At 39.4% G+C, this 20958-nt stretch overlaps 1 pseudogene; it reads left to right on the forward strand.

Moving 5' to 3' along the window:
• The first annotated feature begins 9296 nt into the window (after positions 1-9296).
• On the forward strand, positions 9297-10674 carry LOC133291452 (DNA-directed RNA polymerase subunit alpha-like; annotated as a pseudogene).
• Positions 10675-20958: the final 10284 nt, after the last annotated feature.

The raw sequence follows: 20958 nt of genomic DNA on the forward strand, positions 1-20958 counted from the left end.
ACTGAATTAACTGATACACTTGAGAGAAAAATTGAGAGCATCTTGTGAGGAACCATTTTTATGCAGTTAGCAGTTGCAGTTGAAGTTAGCAGGTCTTGTGATTTGAGATTAGGGAATTTCTGTCCTGATTGATTTATCTGTAGAAGACTTGTGATCTTTGTATATTTTCTGTATGCTTGGTAATTGTTAGAAAGGATTGGTTGATCTTAGTATTTTACTTTCAATTTTAGTTTTTGCCCAGGAGTGCAAAAAGATAAGTGTGGGGGAATTTGATAACACATATTTTGTTACACTTATTTGTTACTCTTGATTAGTATTTTTAGGATTTATTTGAATAAAATAATGATTGTTAGAGTTAATTTAGGTTTTTAGTTTTTAATTGGGTTTAATTTATTTTCGTCAGAATTTTTCAGCTTTACGTTACTTCTGTATTTTGGCCATATCTCGGTCCATAGTTGTCGGATTGACTCCGTTCTTATTGGGTTTTTCAGATAACACAGAGAGCTACAATTCTTATGCAGAGCTCTAAGCCCAATTCGGACTAGAAGCTGGTCGATTTTGGACACCAAGTTGGACGCGTTTTGCTGAAGTTTTGTTTGACTATTGGGCTTGTAATTTAAATTAAAACCCAATTACTTAAGTGGCCCAAAGCCAAGTTTTATTGTTTCATTTTATTTTATTCGGTTTTTTATTTTATGTTTGGGCTGAAGCGATGAAACCCTAGCCGTCCTGCGTGACGGCTATTTAAAGGGGACTCTAGGAAACCCTTGGTAGTCAGTTTTTACAACAGAGAAGTTCTCTCTGAGTTTTTATTCAATTGCGTTCTTCATCTTTTTTCTTCTTCTTCTTTTTATTTCAATTATGTTTACCTTAGCCATACGAGGCTAAGAACCTTTTAATCAACCTAAGGGTAATGGATTCCATGGATTGGTCTTGAGGATCTGCGTTTATTTCAAATCAGTTTTGTTTCCCTTCCCAACTCAGATTGATATCGTGCGATCGTGGATATTCAATCTGAGGTTCGCGATTGCGATTATGGAAAGGGATTAATCATCAGATTTGATGATTAGGTTGATTAACCCTATGACCTTAAATCAAGCGAGCTGATACTCTGCGATTGTATGAGTAGAAGCATTGTCTTTGATCAAATGCTAAGCGATCGCTTAGAGAGGGTTGTCAATTGGAAATAAGGATTCTGATCCGATTGAAAAATCAATCACGATTCTGATATTTTCTTATCCTAGGAAAGACGTCCATGGATCCCAAACCTTAGGTTGGTTAATTTTTAATTACGAATTTTTATTCCAAATTTATACTCTGCCTTTTTAATTATTGAATCAAAATCCAAAACCCCCCTTTTTAATTTTCTGTTCTCATAAGCGATTTTAACCAAAACAATTTCCTTGAGAGACGACATAGGGTTTCCACTTTACTGCAAATTTTCTGAACCCTAACTAAAGAATTAATTTTTAATTTGTGTGAGTTCGACAACTCGTGTCAATCGGTTTTCGGTTTTTTGAATATCCTAAAATTAGTTTCATGATTATTGTACAAATAACATCTTTTGTACATATTGGCTTTATAAAAAAAAAATTTGAAATACAAAAATATCACTAAACAATACTATAGTTGATGAGACGTGACTAAGTTTTTTTTTTGGTTTAGTTGATGAGTTAATGGGTCTTGAGTTTAGAAATTTTTGGGCTATGATTAGAGAAATGACAAGTAGGTAGAGGATAATTAATATATTGGATCGGTTTGGATTTGATAGGTTTTCATCAAACCATCCGAAAACCGATCCAATCCAATTATAATTTGCGGTTTGCTTTCGGTTTCCGATTTTTCGGTTTTTGGTTTATTCGGTTATCGATTTTTCGGTTCGGTTTTCGCGGTTTGAATCGGTTTGGATCGGTTGATGAACACCCCTAAGCTTAGGCTATTAAAGCCAAAGCCTGTAGGCTTAACATGTCCCATTTACACCCCTAGTCGTAACTTGTGAAGAACATGAATATAGAGGGACAGAGCAAACTTCACAATTAAAAAGAAAGATGGAACAATCAGCGATAAATGTCTAAAATCATTTAAATGACATTGGATCCACATAAATCATTTAATCAATATTTTAATATTTAAATTTTTTTAAAAATACAAAAAAAACAAAGAATTTATTAATGGGGAAATTTTCATACTCCATATATATATATATATATATCTTCATTGAATTTTCTCTTTAACAGTTTTCGGTTCTGGGAGGCGCTGCAGGAGGCTTTTGGTACGCAGTTGAGACTGAGTAACACCTATCACCCTCAGACTGACGGACAGACTGAGCGGACCATCCAGACATTCGAGGACATGTTGAGGGCTTGCACTTTGGAGAAGGGTTCAACATGGGATAGGTACCTGCCATTGGTTGAATTTTTGTACAACAACAGTTTCCATGCTAGCCTTGGCATGGCACCCTACGAGGCGTTGTATGGTAAGAGGTGTCGGACTCCTACCTGCTGGTCTGAGGTTGGAGACAAGGAGCTGTTTGGCTTGGACTTTGTCCAAGATACCACTATGCAGATCAAATTGATCAGGGAAAAGTTGAAGCAGGCGCAGAATCGCCAGAAGAGTTACTACGATGTGCGGTGTAACACCCCGAGTATACCCGGTTTGTTAACATATCATCGTATTAAGCTGCACTTAATTAAAAATGCGGAATATCTTTTTCTTTTCAATTATGACGTTGTTATACTTAGCCAAGTTGATTACTTAATCAATTTCATAAAATATCGCCTGTATGTAAATTGCAAAAAGACATCTAACTGAAATACCTCATAATATAGATAAAGCGAGTATCTATGTCACAGATCTACAACACGTAGTCCGGACAATAATCCTGATACATTAATACAACTCCAACATAAAACAAGACATAATCAAGTCTATGTGGCATGGACAATCCCCATGCTCACTAAATCAACAGCATAACCAACAGAGTCTCAACAGAGAAATCCATAAACTGAAGCTAAAAGCATAAGACAGTAAATAGGATTCAACATCCAATCATAACAGCATATCAACATAAGCAGCATAAACATGTAACATCTATCAGCTAAGCTCTGGCCTCCTGCCACTAGAGGTCTCAACCCCCGCATTACCTGAACCTGAAATAAGCATTCCCCAAACATGGGGTGAGATCTCTAAACCAGAAATCTCAGTAAGACAAGGGGTCCTCAAGGATCTTCCACCCCAAGCTCACTTACATGTGCAATATAAGTTCCAAAGGCAGTAATTCAATATAAGTTCCAAAACTCAATGCAGTGCAACAGATATTCATGCCATGTGTGTTTAAACTACTCTACTGGCAAGAGAAATGCAGGAATACGTCTATTACCTACAGATAGTACAAGGAACACCGCTTGCACCTCACCCACAGCCTCACCATATTGTATGTACCACATACTCAGGCTTACCGTATAGGTGGAACACCACATGCATATCATAAAGGCACTAGCATATAACAGCTCAATAGAATTTCCAAAACATCAAAAGCATGTAACACAGCAAGCATATAACCATACCCCCATGGGATATGGTGGAACCACAACATGGCTAAACCGAAGACACAAAAGCTTACCTTGCAAGCTCACTATCCAATGCCAAGAGTCCACACAGCTCAAGTCCAACACACAGCAGATCACAACCTGATTAGGACCAGTAAGCATATCAACACTCATAGCTTATAAGCATAAACATAAAGACTACGTTTTCCTCTTACGATTTATGTCTTAAGGCTTCACGCAAAGTCATAAGCCTTTAACCACTTGATTCTGACTTAGTTCAATTAAAACAGAAGTTCAACTTCATCAATCTAGGGTTCACAAACCCCCAATAGCTGCACTAGCCTACTGTATGAACAGTGCAGCTACTGTTCTGCGAAATCCCAAAATATCCGGATATTCGTCGGGGGCATATCCGGATATCAATATCCGGATATCTCTCTTCCAATATCCGGATATCCATATCCGGATATTCAGATCCGCATATCCGGATACCTATATCCGGATATCAATATCCGGATATTCACAACAAAATATTCGGATGTTTCGCGACAGAACCCAGATTCTGCATCTCGCGAAAATCCAAACCAAAGGTCCAACTTTTACCGATTACAGAAGCTTAAACAGGCATTTCTAAGTGTGTTAAGCATTACCGAACGTTAGGTTATCATCTTTAGCTCAATACATGCATCAAGGTTCCACTTTTAACCAATAACTCATGATCAAAGGTTGAGTATGCATACCAGGCTTAAAGATGAACCAAAGGTTGCTCTTGGAGCTCACAACCAGCTCCTCAAGGTTCTGCCTTGGATAGAAAACGAAAATACCAAACAAGGCTTGGCTCTTTCTCCCGAGAGGTTGCTTCTTGAAGCCACACAACCAAAGAACAAGGCTCTAAACCCCACAACCAGAGAAGACAGCCCAAGAAACACCCAAGAGTAGCTCACCAACTCAGAACCCAAACTTCTCACCCAACCCAACACAACCACAAGGTGATCTCAAGGAAGAAACAAGAGAAAATATGATTATTTGGTGGTTTCTCATGAAGAAATGGTGAAGACAAGTCAAGAAAGCACCAAGTCAGCAATGGGAGGCACAAGGGTCATGTAGGAAGGCTGAGTATCATCCTAGGGTTTAGTGCCCTTAGTATATATAGGTGGTTTAACACTTAAACACACAGTATTAACTTTAATTGCTACGCTTAGCATTTTAATCCCAAACTTTGGATTCTTAACCTACTCAATTTTACAAGAATTATCATATTTTTATTTTATTTTTCGGAGCACCTTTCCGGTACGCGCTTTTCATAGCCAGTATCAGTTTATGGCACCAGTTCTCATTATTTTAACTTGAAACTCGTTTTACAAGTCCTATATATTATTCTAGGAATTATCATGCACTTATTATAATTTTCTGGGATACTTTATCGGTACGCATTTATACCGACTAGCGGAACCGGTATCGGCACTTTTCTTCCGAAAAATGACTTTCAACATTCTTAATCACTTACTATAATTATTAGAGACTCATAATAATTATTAGGGTCAATTATGGAATTATTTCCTAATTCTCATATATAATTAATTAATTTCCTTAATTAACGGTGCAGGTTCTTACATGCGGCATCGTCCACTGGAGTTCAGTGAGGATGAGCACGTGTTTGTGAGACTTTCACCTGTCACCGGTGTTGGTCGGGCACTTGGAGTGAGGAAGCTGAGCCCGAGGTTCATTGGGCCATACCAGATACTTGGTAGAGTAGGACCTGTTGTCCACCGGCTTGCCTTGCCTCCGAACTTGGCCAACATCCACGACGTGTTTCACGTGTCTCAGCTTCGCAAGTATGTAGCGGATCCTTCGCACGTGGTGCAACCGGATGATGTGGAGGTTCGGGAGAACCTAAAGACTCCCGTCGGACCACTCAAGATTCTCGATCGTGGCGAGAAGCAACTGAGGAGCAAGATCATTCCGATGGTCAAAGTGCAGTGGACCGGAAGAACTCCTGAGGAGTGAACTTGGGAGCGAGAGGACGAGCTTCTCCGGCAGTATCCCGACTTCCGAGACAGGTATGTTTCTGATTTTGAGGACAAAATCCTTAAAAATGTGGGGTGAATGTAAGAACCTGCACCGTTAATTAAGGAAAATAATTAATTAAATGTGTGAAATTAGGAAATAATTCCATAATTGACCTTAATAATTATAAGAAGGCTTAAATAAATATAGAAAGTGATTAAGAATGTTGAAAGTCGCTTTTCGGACGAAAAAATGCAGATACCGGTTCTGCTACTCGGTATAATTGCGTACCGATGAAGTATCCCAAAAAATTATAAAAAGTGTGTATATGTCACTAGAATAATATATAAGACTTGTAAAACAAGTTTCAAGTGAAAATAATGAGAACTGGTGCCAGAACTAATACTGGCTATGGAAAAGCGCGTACCGGAAAGGTGCTGCGAAAAATAAAATAAAAATATGATAAATCTTAGAAAAATGAGTAGGTTCAGAATCCTAAGTTTGGGATTAAAATGCTAAGCGTAGCAATTAATGCTAATATTGTGTGCTTAATGACTTAAACCTCTATAAATACATAACTTGGCCCAAAACACTAGGCACCTTGCATTCCTACGTGACTTGTTGGGGTGGCTGATCAGTTTGCTACTGTTCCATTGCTCTCTTCCATTTTTCTTGACCAAAAACTCAACCAACTGATCATTCTCTTGGTTGCTTCTTCACTTAAACACCTTGGGTGAGTGGGAACTATCATGAGGAGTGTGTGGTGAGCTCCATTCTGAGTTGGGGTTGCTGTTTTGGGAGGTTCTTTGGGCTGAGTTCCTTGCTTGGGTTTTAGGAGCCATTTTCCTTGGTTGTGGAAGCTTCAAGGAGCAACCTTTGTGAAGAGAGAACCATTATGGTGTGCCATTTCCGTGCACCTTCTAAGTCAGAACCTTTGAGACAGTTTGGAGAGCTCCAAGAGCCATTGTTGCTCTGTTTTGAGCTTGGGTAAGTGTTACCAATCTTTGATCTTGAGTTTTAATGATTAAAAGAGATGTCTTAGCATGTTTAATGAATTAAACAAGTAACCACCCAGTATATGAACCTAAAGAAGTGTAAAAATGCATGCTTGGACATTGGAATAAGTTAAAAACCCAATCTTTAGAAGGATATCTCGCGAAATTCAGAACTGCATTCTGTCGCGAAATATCCGGATATTGATATCCGGATATGCCCCCGACAAATATCCAGATATTCTGGGTTTTCGAAGAACAGTAGCTGCACTGTTCATACAGAATGATGTTTGGGGTTTGTGGACCCTAGACTGGTTAAGTTGAGCTTCTGTATTGATTAGTTAAGTCAGAATCTAAGTGATTAAGGGCTTGTGGCTTTGTGAGAAGCCTTAAGACATGAAATGTAAAGGAAAGACGTTGTCCTTGCGTCTTATACTTGTTGAGTATGATTTTGATATGATTGTTGGTCCAAAACAGATTGTGATTCTGCTGTGTTTGGGCTTTGAGATTGGTTGGACTCTTGGCTTAGATTGTTAGCTTGCAAGGTAAGCTTTCGTGTCCTCGGTTTAGTCATTGTTGGTTTCACCATGTCCCATGGGGGTATGGTTATATGCATGATGTTGTTTTCATGATATATTGATTTGTTGAAATGCTGTTGAGCTGTCATATGCGAGTGCCTTTATGATATGCATGTGGTGTTCCACCTATACGGTAAGCCTGAGTATGTGGTACATATAAGAGGGTGAGGCTGTGGGTGAGGTGCAAGCGATGTTCCTTGTACTAACTGTAGGTAATAGACGTATTCCTGCATTTCTCTGGCCAGGAGAATAGTTATAACACACATGGCATGAATATCTGTTGCACTGCATTGAGTTTTGGAACTTATACTGTTAAATGCTTTTGAACTGATATTGCACGTGTAAGTGAGCTTGGGGTGGAAGATCCTTGAGGACCCCTTGTCTTACTGAGATTTCTTGTTTAGAGATCTCACCCCACGTTTGGGGACGCTTATTTCAGGTTCAGGTAACTTGGGGGCTGATGCCTCTGGCAGAGGGAGGTCGGAGCTCAGTTGATGATTATTGCTGTTTATATGCTGTCATGTTTGGATGCTGGATATATCTGCTGATGTTATGTTTTTAGCTTACTTTTAGTATGTTGCTGTTGTTGAGACTTCTGTTGGGCTTGTTGTCTTATTTGGGTGAGCATGAGGTTTGTCCATGCCACTTTGATTTCTGTTATGTTTAAGTTATCTGAGTTGTATAAACTATCAGTTAAAGTGGCATGGGGTTTGTCCATGCCACTTTAATTAAAAAATATCACGATTCATGAAGAAGTAATTATATGGTCTAAACAGTAACTTCAGTCATCATAACCACAACTAACAAATATATATAGATTATAATTTATACATAATCGATACATTATTTTGCCGTGTGAAATTTTCCAAGCTCAATACTGTTAACACAGAACCTAACCTACATAATGCAACATTAATGGTAAAAAATCTTTTTAACCCAAAACTTTAAGGCACTAGGTGATTTATATTAATAATTTTATATCTTTTTAACACTAAATACAGCATAAGCAGAACCAACCTAGATTCCATTCCAGGTGTGTATACTACATAGTTTGCGAAATTGGCATCCTCCATGATTTTGGTTTTTCTGTTTATGTTTACTCACTTCAATTCTTTTTCATTACTGGTTTAATGAATTTTATTCAAGGTTAAAAAAAAATTAAAATTTGTTCTTTTTCACTTCGGTGTACCGGGTTCTATCATTTTTGTCACTTCAACCTTTGAACTGGAAAGAACAAACCCAAAAATAATATGATTCAACCTCAAACCCGTTTGAATGTAACGGATAATAGTGGAGCCCGAGAATTGATGTGTCTTCGAATTATAGGAGCTAATAATAAACGATATGCTTCTTTTGGTGATATTGTTGTTGCTGTAGTAAAGGAAGCAGTACCAAATACGTCCTTAGAAAGATCAGAAGTGATCGCAGCTGTAATTGTACGTACTTGTAAAGAACTCAAACGTAGTAACGGTATAATAATACACTATGATGATAATGTTGCGGTTGTTATTGACCAAGAGGGAAATCCTAAAGGAACACGAATTTTTTGTGCAATCGCCCGTGAATTGAAATAGTTAAATTTCACTAAAATAGTTTCACTGGCACCCGAAGTATTATAAAAAAATGAGACTATGATAGATAGATATATCTATATTAATATTATTTAATATTTCATAAAAACCCAATAAAAAATGGAATAAGAAAAAACATAGAGAAAAGAGCATGTTGATGATATGGAAAGTCAAGGGCGACCATAATTTTCGTTTATCATGGGTAAGGATATCATTGCTGACATAATAACCTCTGTACGAAATGCTGACATGAATAAAAAAGGAACGATTCAAATACCATTTACTAACATTACCGAAAACACTGTGAAAATACTTTTACGGGAGGGTTTTGTTGAAAACGTCAGAAAACATAGGGAAAGCAACAAATATTTTTTAGTTTTAACTTTACGATATAGAAGAAATAGGAAAGGGTCATATAAAACTATTTTAAATTTAAAACGAATCAGTACACCCAGTCTACGAATCTATTTGAATTATCAACGAATTCTTAGAATTTTGGGAGGGATGAGGATTGTAATTCTTTCTACTTCTAGGGGTATAATGACAGATCGAGAGACTCGATTAGAAAGAATCGGCGAAGAAATTTTATGTTATATATGGTAATTTTTCTGATATACGAATTATACGAGAACCTTCTATTCGTTTTTTTTAAGGAGGGGGTACAATTTGAAATTCAAAATGGAAAATGTAATAAATAAACATTATTTTCTTTCATTAAATAGATTTGCGATTAAGTAAAGGAATGATAAATATGATAATAAGGGCCTTTGCTCATAAAATTTGTGAAAAATGTCGATTGATCCGCAGGCGGGGACACGTTATAGTAACTTGTTCAAATCCGAGACATAAACAAAGACAAGGATAATATTTCCACAAAAAGAGGACTTTTATTTTTAAAAACCAGATGCACAAATAAAATAAATTTAGATTAAAGAAAAAATAGTATAAATTTCAATAAGAAATCATAAAAAATATGGCTAAACCTATACAAAAAATTGGTTCGCGTAAAAATGGACGTATTGGTTCGCATAAGCATGCTCGTAAAATACCAAAGGGGGTTATTCATGTTCAAGCTAGTTTCAACAATACCACTGTGATTGTTACAGATATTCAGGGTCAGGTGATTTCTTGGTCCTCTGCCGGTACTTGTGGATTCAAAGGTACACAGAGGGGAACGCCATTTGCAGCTCAAATCGCAGCAGGAAATGCTATTAGAATGGTAGCGGATCAAGACATGCAATGAGCAGAAGTCATGATAAAAGGTCCCGGTCTCAGAAGAGATGCGACATTAAGAGCTATTCGTAGAAGTGGTATAGTCTTAAATTTTATACGAGATGTAACCCCTATGCCACATAATGGATGTAGATCTCCAAAAAAAAGGTGTGTAAAACTAAAAATAAACATCGAAGAGATTTCAAATTCAAGAGAAATTTTTTTTTGAAAGGGTTGATGATAAGAAAATATATTACTATGGTTCGAGAGAAAGTAAGAGTATTTACTCGGACACTATAGTGGAAGTGTGTTGAATCAAGAGTAGACAGTAAGCGTCTTTATTATGGACGTTTTATTCTGTCTCCACTTATGAAAGGCCAAGCCGATATAATAGGCATTGCGATGCGAAGAGTTTTGCTCAGAGAAATAGAGGGGACGTGTATCACAAGTGCAAAATCTGAGAAGATACCACATGAATATTCTACCATAGCGGGTATTCAAGAATCAGTACATGATATTTTAAAGAATTTGAAAGAAATTGTATTAAAAAGTCAGCTCTATGGAACTCGGGAGGCGTCTATTTGTTTCAGATATCATTTTACCACCTTCTGTAGAACTCGTTGATAATACACAACATATAGCTAACGTAACAGAACCAATCCATTTGTATATTGGATTAAAAATGGATAGGAATCGCGGATATCGTATAAAAACACTAAAAAAATTTCAAGACAAAAGTTATATTATAGATGTTGTTACGATATGATAGATCGATATATCCAATCAGAGATTGGTATGTTAATATATGATCTGTTTGCCCTCCCTCAGGTACCTATAGGAGAGGTACCCTAAAGATAAGCGGATCACTGTGCACTATAATATAATGACATAGTCAAGGCGTGGGGTGTGTGCACAGTGACAAGCTAAGAGAAAGGGTTTAGAGTGTGTGTACCTTATTGGTTTAACCCTTTATTTATAGATGGGTTACCTGGCAGGAGCAGATTTTTTGGCCTCTTAGGAGTATTGGGGGTCCAATTGTTGATCCATTGCTGCCGTAGTAGGATTAGTATAATTAAGGAATATTTCCTTAATTTCCCCTTAGCAGTTAGCCTTATTTGGGCCTTCTAGAATATGGGCTGCTTAGTTGTTCGGATAAGATCGTCATTAATAGAAGATTCCCTCCCTGTTTGTGCTGTCCTTTATTGGACCTTCTAGAACATAGGCCTTTGTCATGTCCATAACAGTTTCCCCTCATCCAGGCTACCTGGGTATCCGGGTTGCTGGGGTGAATTTCTTTATATTCTGCTTTAGGTTTTCTGCCGAGCTGAGAGCGTTTGAGTTTTTTAAACTCTTTGCATAACTCTTTGCATATATGCTCCTTATATCTTTAGGATTTTTCAACCGGAGTCCTTATTTCCCCTTATCTCGGCGGGCTAAAGATAAACCTGGGAAGATATCTGATGTACTCCCTACACCGAGTTAGGGATGAGCTTAAGTAGTTTGTATTCAACTGGTGAGTTCCCCCCAAGCATAATCCCTTATGCACCGGTTCTGAGTTTGTAGCTTTCTTCTGAATCCGGGAACGATTTTCCCTGGCTCCTTACATGGGCGGATTATGCATGAGCCCGACAAGATACTTCACATGTGTAATCGGGGAACGGACGACCTTGAGTTGTTGGGATCCAACTGACGAGTTGCCCACAAGCCTCATCCATGTAACCCGGCTAAAAGTTGCCCCCAGCCCGGTAGTTTGGTTGTTCAGGCTGCCAAGATGAAATAGCAGTAATCTCAGCATTTGAATTTCCTTTGCATATTTTATTCAAGTTAACATTCAAATTCTTGCTTTGACTTGGCATCTTTATTGAAGCAATTTTCTTTGGGTTGGAACTTTTTTTGGCCGACTTAATTAGGTCAGCGATTGCAGATATTATTTCTGTCATTCATTCAGCCAATTTTAGTGAACCGAGTATTTGAATATGTTGTTTCCATATTTCTCCCTCAACCTTTTTTGGCTGAGATGGTGCTTCGGTGAGGCAACGTTTGCCTTCTATTAACCTCGAGCTCGGCTTCTCCTTCTGAGATTTTCGCTTTGAGCCCAACTTCTTGCACTGTGGCTTTATTGATTCAGATTTAGCTTTTCAGTGTTAACTGAACAGAATGACCAAGCCAAAGGTATTTCATGCGGATTCCGTCTTTTAACCCAATTTTCTTAATTAGGTTTTCAAATTTGAGGTGTCATGGTGACTTGATCAAGGTCGTACCAATCTGCCCCTTATTTTTCAAGCCAAATTTTATTTATCACAGCTTGTACACATGTTGTTTATTTTGACAACATTTAGGATTCAGAAGCGTCCTTCCGTTTTCCTATGCCTCGGCTAGAAGTCACAGTCCTGCAGTGTGCTTTTTATTTTTAACCCGTTTTCTATCCAGGTTCTTGCATGTTGCTAGCCGTAGGTTTCCAATACCCTGGCTTTATAATATTTAACTCGGCTTCTTGTCAGAGTGTCATTTTTTGACTTTGGCTTATTTTTACTTTCCCATGCATTTTAGGCTTTGAATTTTTGGAACAGGGAATGGTACTTCACTGCCCCTTATCTCGACGGGTTGAGCTTGAACCCGACAAGATACTGCGTACATTCCATATAACCGGGTGATGAGTGAGCTTGAGTTGTTCGGATCGAACTGGCGAGTTGTCCCCAAGCGCATCATCCTTGTAACTCGGCTTAATATAGTTGTGTCCAGGTGTCCATTTCTTGGATCCCGGATGTGAGTTTTCAGTTCTCCTTACCAATTTCCTGTCAGTAATCGCGGATTTGGGGTACGATCCTTTTTTCCAAGACCACATCTCTCCAAACCCGTCTTCACTTTATCCTGGATTGGGGTGTGATCCTTTTACTAGGATCCCATCTCGCCAAATCCGTCTTCATTTTTTATCCCGGATTTCTATCTTGGGTCTTTATCCCGGATTGGGATGTGATCCTTTTTTTTTCAGGACCACATCTCTCCAAATCCGGTAGTCTGGATGTCTGGGGTGCATAAGCCGGGTATCATGTATGTTGTTTCAACATTGCTCCCTCAATCTTTTTGGCCGAGGTACGTAGCTCGGACTAGTTGACCAGTCTTTTTGACTGTCTTACTGAGATCTTAAAGTATGAGGATTGCTGCTTTTCTCTTTTAATTTTGGTTGCATTCCTGCACTTTCCCCCCAGTTCGCTAGTCGGGATATCCGGGTTGTCGGGTTGTATTACTTAAATCAAAGTATCTTTATGTCGAAATACTTACTTGCTTTTGTTATTTGCCTTTTTTGCTTATTTGAGGATATTCGAGATCCCTTTTCACTGATGTTGCGGGGTTTTGTTCCCGGTTCTTTGCATGTTTGGTTTGCAGAGTTAAGTTTCTCCTTGCTATAATTAGCCCAGTTTTATATACTGTAGCTTTATTTGTTTGAGATTGACTTTTCCAGAATCTCGTATTGATATCGTCTTCTATTTCAACCCGGTTGTGCATACCGTGTCTTTCACAGATTTTGACTTGATCAACATCATTCACCTTTTTGAGTTCGGCTTACATTGTCGTGACGTTCAGATAGAACAGGGTGAGACTCCCGCTGAATGCAGGGCCGGGATGTCGATTTTCTTTATAATTACTATTGCCGGGTTCTTATCTAGTTCTTCTTATCTTATGTTTCTAAGGCTTTCCATCCATTTCACGCCTTTGGATGATTTTGCATTTATACTCACATCTTGAGTTTAATGCCTCCCTGATAACTCAGATATATTTTTCTAAGTATTCGAGGTTCATCAGATTCCAGAGTTGCCTGAAGTATTCGTTAAATACTTCTAAGGACTTAGCATTCTCTTGATTTTGATAAACAAGCTTGTATCCTTGTTATCTAGGAATATCAAACCTTACTCGAGTTGTTCCTCATCTGAGACGGGTTATTTTTATAACTCGAATAAATTCTTATTTTCGCAACTCGTGCATTTTACGAGTTTCGGTATATTGACCTGGCCGAGGTCAAAGCATTATACGAATTTCGCTTTTTGTCACTCTCTGTGCCGCATGTTTGTTTTAACTTAATGTTTTGTTAAGTCAGCATTGATGAAGGTGATCATTGTCGCCTTCAATCATGACCTGGGTTTCATAACCCGGTACTATCCAAGATAAAGGCAGTATTGTCACATGTCCCACTTGGGTCTTTCGACCTTAGTACGGAGCATTTCGACTTGATCAGAGTCAGCATGACAAATTGCGCTTGTATCTCAAAATTTATGTTGATGCATCATAAACACAAGGATCCATATTTACGAAGGTATTTACTTGTTCCCTCGTTTTACTTTAACCCAGATTTGTATATCGTGGTTTCATAATATTCAACTCGGCTTTTTTCCTGAGTTTCAATTTCGAAGGCATCATGATGACTTGCTTCAATCTGCCCTCTTGAATCTTAGTTTGGTTTGGATTACGAAAGCGTCCTCCCGTTTTCCCTGAGCCAGGCTTGATGTTGCATGCATGCATTATTCTTTTATTTGAACCCGAATTTGGATCCGTCTTCCATTTTATATCCTGGATTTGCATCTATCCCGGATTGGATCTCGCCATATCCGTCTTCATTTTATTTTTGATTTGCATCTCGGATCTTTATTTCTATCCCGCATTGGATCTCGCCATATCCGTCTTCATTTTATTTTCGATTTGCATCTCGGATCTTTATTTCTGTCCCGGATTGGATCTCACCATATCCATCTTCATTTTATTTCCAATTTGCATCTTGGATCTTTATTTCTATCCCGGATTGGATCTCGCCATATCCGTCTTCAACTTTTATGATGGATTGACTCCATTTAATAAACCATTTATATCCCGAAGGGCCGGTCTTCATTCTGACTTGGCTTCTTTTGTTGAAGCGTTATGTTTAAGGAGACACATTTTGCCTCTTTGAATTGCATTGCTGCTTCTTCTTGAATGGCTTTTTAATTTGGGCCCCATTTCTTTTGCGGTGCCTTTTTATCTGAACCCGACTTCTCGTGCCTCAGCCTTTCTTTCAGCTTGGCATTTTTCGCATAAGTCTTGTATTAGACTTTATCTTTAATTGAAGCCCGAATCATTGACCATTTTTTCCGTGACTCGACTTTCTAGCCAAATCTTATTTGAGTGGATCTCCACATCATTCGTTTGAGTATTCCTTGCAATAATAAATGCAGCATAATAAAGTATGGAGAAGGAAATTAGCAATAATATTGATTCAATCAGCAATCAATAATTATCCAAGTATAATCAGATAATAATTGCAATCAACAATTAATAATAATTGACTAGCATCAATCAATAATTAATACTAGTTGACTATAATTCATTCTATCAGATTTGATTGAGCATCCATCACGAAGGATCCATGCTCCCCAATTTTGTTGATCTTCATCTATGCTCCATGAAACTTAGGGAACGCGGCCTCATGGTGAAATCTGATACTCTTTTGTCATGATAATATTCAAAATATCTGCCGACCTGCTTTTGTCGACATATAATACTAGACAAATGCATAATTATACACTTTGTATATCAATGCTTGTTGAAATTTCACATCATATAAGAATTTGGTCCAACAAGATGTTTAGTAAAATCATGATAATAAATTCTGGGATATAAAAGTAAGGAAAAGAATATTTCCCTGTTATTTTGTAACCATCATGCTTGCAATAGAGAAGGATTCCTGTAGTTGGAGGAACATAAACCAATTCGGGTCTTTTTGATTTGGGCCCATTGGCATAGTTTCAACATATTATTCTCACTCCTATTGAAATCTGATCCTGTTTTAGGTCATGATGCAGAACATATTGCTGATGTGGAATATTTGAGAATTTTAAGTGCTCCTCCACATGTTATGCAGCCGACCTATTTGCAAAGGTTTTTAGCTTTTGCTCGAGAATCTCACCCATAAATAGAATAGAATTAGAATAAGAAAATTGACTATAGTGCCACAAGCTGCATACTTCAACGGATCTTCCCCCGAGGTGGTTATTGATTTCGTTGCATTTAATGGTCCAGATGTTCATAAAAAATGCAATTGTATGATGACGACATATGGTTTATGTGGGCACTATCCCAATCATCATTAAATATTTATGTTAATCAAGAATCTTTTATATGGCCTAACTATTGAATCATGGGGTTATTACCAAGTGGCCATATAAAATAGAATTATGCCAATCAAACAAATTATGCCAATCAAATGAAAAAGCGAGAATATGATATATGATTACCTCATACCATTGCCATTTGGGAGTTAATTAATGAAGTTAATTAATTAATTATGTGAAATTAGAAAATAATTCTATAATTGACCCTAATAATTATGTTGAGGCTCTAATAATTATAGTAAGTGAGTAAGAATGCTGAAAGTCGCTTTTCGGAAGAAAAGTGCAGATACCGGTTCTGCTAGTCGGTATAAATGCGTACCAAAAAAGTATACCGGAAAATTATAATAAGTACATGATAATTACTAAAATAATATGTAGGACTTGTAAAACGAGTTTCAAGTCAAGATAATGAGAACTGGTGCCAGAAACTGGTACTGGCTATGAAAAGCGCGTACCAGAAAGGTGCTCCGAAAATTATAAGAAAAATATGTTAATTCTTGTAAAATTGAGTAGGTTAAGAATCCAAAGTTTGGGATTAAAAGGCTAAGCGTAGCAATTAAAGTTAATACTGTGTGTTTAAATGTTAAGTGGCTATATATAGGCTTGTTAGCACAAAACTTAGGCCATAACACATTCTCTACGTGAGTTTGGGGCTGGCCAGCTGCTGAGTACTGTTCCATTATTTTTCCTCTTCCATTTCTTGAGCTTTGAGGCAACTTCCTTCACAAATCCTTCTCCTAAACACTTGGTGTGAGTGAGAGTAGCTTTGGGGCTGTGTTGTTGACCTTGTTCTGAGTTGGGGTTGCTGTTTGTGAGAGTTGGAGGGGATGTCCTCTTGAGTGGAGGTGGTGAGAGTCTTGTTCTTGGCTTGTGAAGCTCCAAGGAGCTCCCTTTGTGTTGAAAGGGCCAAGCTTTGGTAGCATTTTCGTGTACCCTTCAAGTCAGACTTGGAGAGGCAGTGTGTTGAGCTCCAAGAGCCTTTGCTTCTCTGTTTTGAACCTTTGGTAAGTTGTACCAACCTTGGTCTTGAGTTTTCTTGCTTAAAGATGAAGTCTTGGCATGATTAATGAATTAAACAAGTAACCAACTGTCATATGAACCTCAATGAACCTTAAGATGCATGTTTAAGCTTCTGGAAGTGTTAAAAATGGAACCTTGGAAGGATATCTTCGCGAAATGCAGAAACTGCATTCTGTCGCGAAATATCCAGATATTTGCCCGTGGAATATCCAGATATTGATATCCGGATATGGGAATCTAGATATCCGGATATTGCCAGAGTGATATCCGGATATTGGATATCCGGATATTGCCTGTGAGATATCCGGATATTGCATATCCGGATATGTCCCCGAGGAATATCCGGATATTCTGGGTTTGCGAGGAACAGTAACGTACTGTTCATCCAGAACTGATCTATGGGTTTGTGGACCCTAGTTTGAGGAAGTTGAACTTCTGTAATTAATTGATATAAGTCAGATTCATATGATTAAGGGCTTATGGCTTGTGAGAAGCCTTAAGACGTAAAACGTAATGGAAAGGCGTGTCTTAATATTGTATGCTTGCGGTGCATGTTTATTGATATATTATTGGTCCATAACAGATTGTGAATCTGCTGTGTTTGGACTTTGAGCTGTGGACTCTTGGCTTTGGGTGTTAGCTTGCAAGGTAAGCTTTCGTGTCCTCGTTTTAGCCATGTTGTGGTTCCACCATGTCCCATGGGGGTATGGTTATATGCATGTTGTGTTACATGTTTTTGATATATGAAATGTTGTTGAGCTTTATGTGATAATGGCTTTTAATATGCATGTGTTGTTCCATCTTGACGGTAAGCCTGAGTATGTAGCGTCATACAAGACGGTGATCCGGGGTGGATGCAAGTAGCATCTTGCACTATTTGTGGGTATTAGACGTATATAAATCCTGCATTTCTCTGGCCAGTATAATAGAATTGACACACATGACATGATTATCTGCTGCTTGCACTATTTTAGAAATGATATTGATGAACTGCTTTTCAACTTATATTGCACATGTAAGTGAGCTTCGGGTGGAAGATCCTTGAGGACCCCTTGTCTTACTGAGATTTCTTGTTTAGAGATCTCACCCCACGTTTGGGGAATTCTTATTTCAGGTTTAGGTAGTATGGTGACTGATGCCTCTGGCGGCAGGAGGCCAGAGCTTAGCTGATTATGATATTTATGTTGTATTGGTGTCATAACTGGATGGGATGCAGTTTATGTTTTCTTCTCTTTATGTTTTGAGTTGAGACTTATGTTGGGCTTTGTTGCCTTATTTGGGTGAGCATGGGAGTTGTCCATGCCATTATGTTGTTAGTACTTTTGAGTCGAGTTGTATAAACTGCTAGTTGGTCCGGTTTACGTGTTGTAGTTTCGTGACTAGAGACATATATTATGTTATTTTAATTAATGAGGTGTTTCAGTTAGCTGTTTTATTGCAATTGCATACATGCGATGTTTTATTAATTGATTAATAAGCAAGTTGGTAATGATAATGACTTCATAATTGAAAAGAAAAAGATATTCCACAATTTTTAATTAAGCGCAGCTTAATACGATAGTATGATAACATTACCGGATATATACGGGGTGTTACATTTATGGTATCAGAGCAATGGGTCGAGGGGAAAGCCTGTATGTATTGCAATAGCTAGGATGTTTTGCTGTGTCTGTCTTGTGTGTTTACTCCGTCGAATTTTATTAAGATAATGCATATGTAATCACATTGCATGGGCCTGATCAACTCATAATTTGTGTAACTTGTGTAGAGTCATGGTAAGGTCCGGGAGAACACGAGAGACTTCTGAGGATCAACCCGATCCTATCCTGACTGCATTGGCTGAGATGCAGGCGGCTAGGTTAGCCGATCAGGAGGCCACTAGATTGGTCAACGCGGAAATGATGGATGCTGTTCGCAAGGCGAACCGGATAGCCGCAGAAGAGGTTCGTGAAGCGAACCGGAGGACCACTGAGGATGTCCTCGAGGCGAACAAGATGGCGAACATGATGATGATGAGAGTCATGTTGGAGGAGATGAGGGCTGGTCCTGCTGTAGGCCAGTTACCACCGCCACCACCGCCGTCGCCGCCGCCTCCACCTAGTGTTCAGGATGAGAGCCTGAGTCACATTGGCAGTGCTTCTCATGTCGCTGAGACAAGGGAGACTCTTGTAGAGCTTGCTGAGGATCGTGATGTGTTAGATCGCCGGCTGAATGCTTTCAGGAAGCATAAGCCACCTGTGTTTGAAGGGTCTTTGGATCCTATTGCTGCGGCGAGATGGCTGGAATCGCTGGACAAGATATTTCGGGTCATGCAGTGTACAGACCCACATAAGCTGATGTTCTCGACTTACATGCTGGAAGGCGATGCCCATGAGTGGTGGACGAACACCTCTCGTGCTTTTGAGATGGAGGGTCGTGTTTTGACGTGGCCATTCTTCGAGGAATGCTTCTTGGGCAGATACTTTCCCTACGATGCGCAGGAGAGGAAGCAGAGGGAGTTTGATCGATTGGTTCAGGGCTCGATGTCTGTTGACGAGTACCTGGTCAAGTTCAATGAACTGGTGAAGTTTGCGCACTTCCGGATGGTTCCTCCTACTCCGATGTTTCTGGCTGCTAAGTTCCGCAGAGGACTTAGTGAGGTGATTGCTGAGCATATTGCTGGAGCTGCTTCGGGGGATTTTGGCACACTGGTTCAGCAGTGTAAGGACATTGAGGATGTCTGCATAGCGAGCAAGGCCAATAGGGCCAAGGTCGACGAGACCAAGGGGACTGTTAGTTCACTCCTGCTCCTACTTCTTGGAAGGAAAAGAAGTTTGCTGGGAAGGGCAAAGGTAAACAGTTGGCGACTAGGCAGGCGCCTGGTCAGTTCAAGAGGAATGCTTCACAGCAGGGGAGCTTTGCTAGGCCTCCTTCCACTCCAAGCTGTGCGGGGTGCGGCAAGGAGCATGCTGGTCGTTGTGCTTCAGGTCAGCTGATCTGTTTCCAGTGTGGACTCTAGAGACTGTCCATCGTCGACGGCGAGAGCTGCAGTTGTTCAGGCAGTTCCTTTGCAGATGGTTCTGATGGCTTCTACTTCGGCACCTGCGGTGCCACCTTCAGTTGGGCGTGTGTACACCTTGGATAGGCAGCAGTCGGACCGCGCTCCGAACCTTGTTAGAGGTACTGTGTCTATTGGTGGTATTGCTGTTGATGAATTGTTTGACTCCGGGGCTACGCATTCGTTTGTTGCTACCCCGATTGCTTTAGGGCTTGAGTTGCCCATGTATGTGCTTTCTCCACCGTTGCGGGTGACTACCGCCACCGGAGAAATTGTGATTCTACCACTATACATCGCGACGTAGCGTTTCAGTGGGATGGCCGTGAATTCTCGGTGGATCTGATAGGATTGCCGATGGCCAACTTGGAGATTATTCTGGGCATGGATTGGTTGTCTAGAAACTATGCACTGATTGATTGTTGTGCAAAGCGCGTGGTGATGTCTCCGTGTGATTCCACAGCTAGTTCCTCGCCATATATTTCATTGCTGCAGGCTAGGAAGGCCTTGAGAGTAGGGGCATTCGGGTATGTCATGTTGGGAGGTTTGGTGAGTGTGACACATGAGGATATCACTGGCATTCCTGTGGTGGGGGAGTTCCTCGAGGTGTTTCCTGAGGAGATTCCTGAGTTTCCGCCACAGCGGGAGATAGAGTTCTCCATTGATTTATTGCCTGGTGTGGGGCCGATTTCATTGGCTCCATATCGGATGTCGCCACCGGAGTTGGCTGAGCTTAAGAAGCATATTGAGGATCTTTCAGCGAAAGATTTCATCCGGCCGAGTGTGTCTCCTTAGGGAGCACCGGTCATCTTTGTGAAGAAGAAGGACGGGACAATGCGATTGTGCACCGACTACA

Source organism: Gastrolobium bilobum, unplaced genomic scaffold (genome assembly GCF_033153095.1).
Source record: "Gastrolobium bilobum isolate Gb01-03AN ecotype WA unplaced genomic scaffold, APGP_CSIRO_Gbil_v1 utg13825, whole genome shotgun sequence".
NCBI lineage: Eukaryota > Viridiplantae > Streptophyta > Magnoliopsida > Fabales > Fabaceae > Gastrolobium > Gastrolobium bilobum.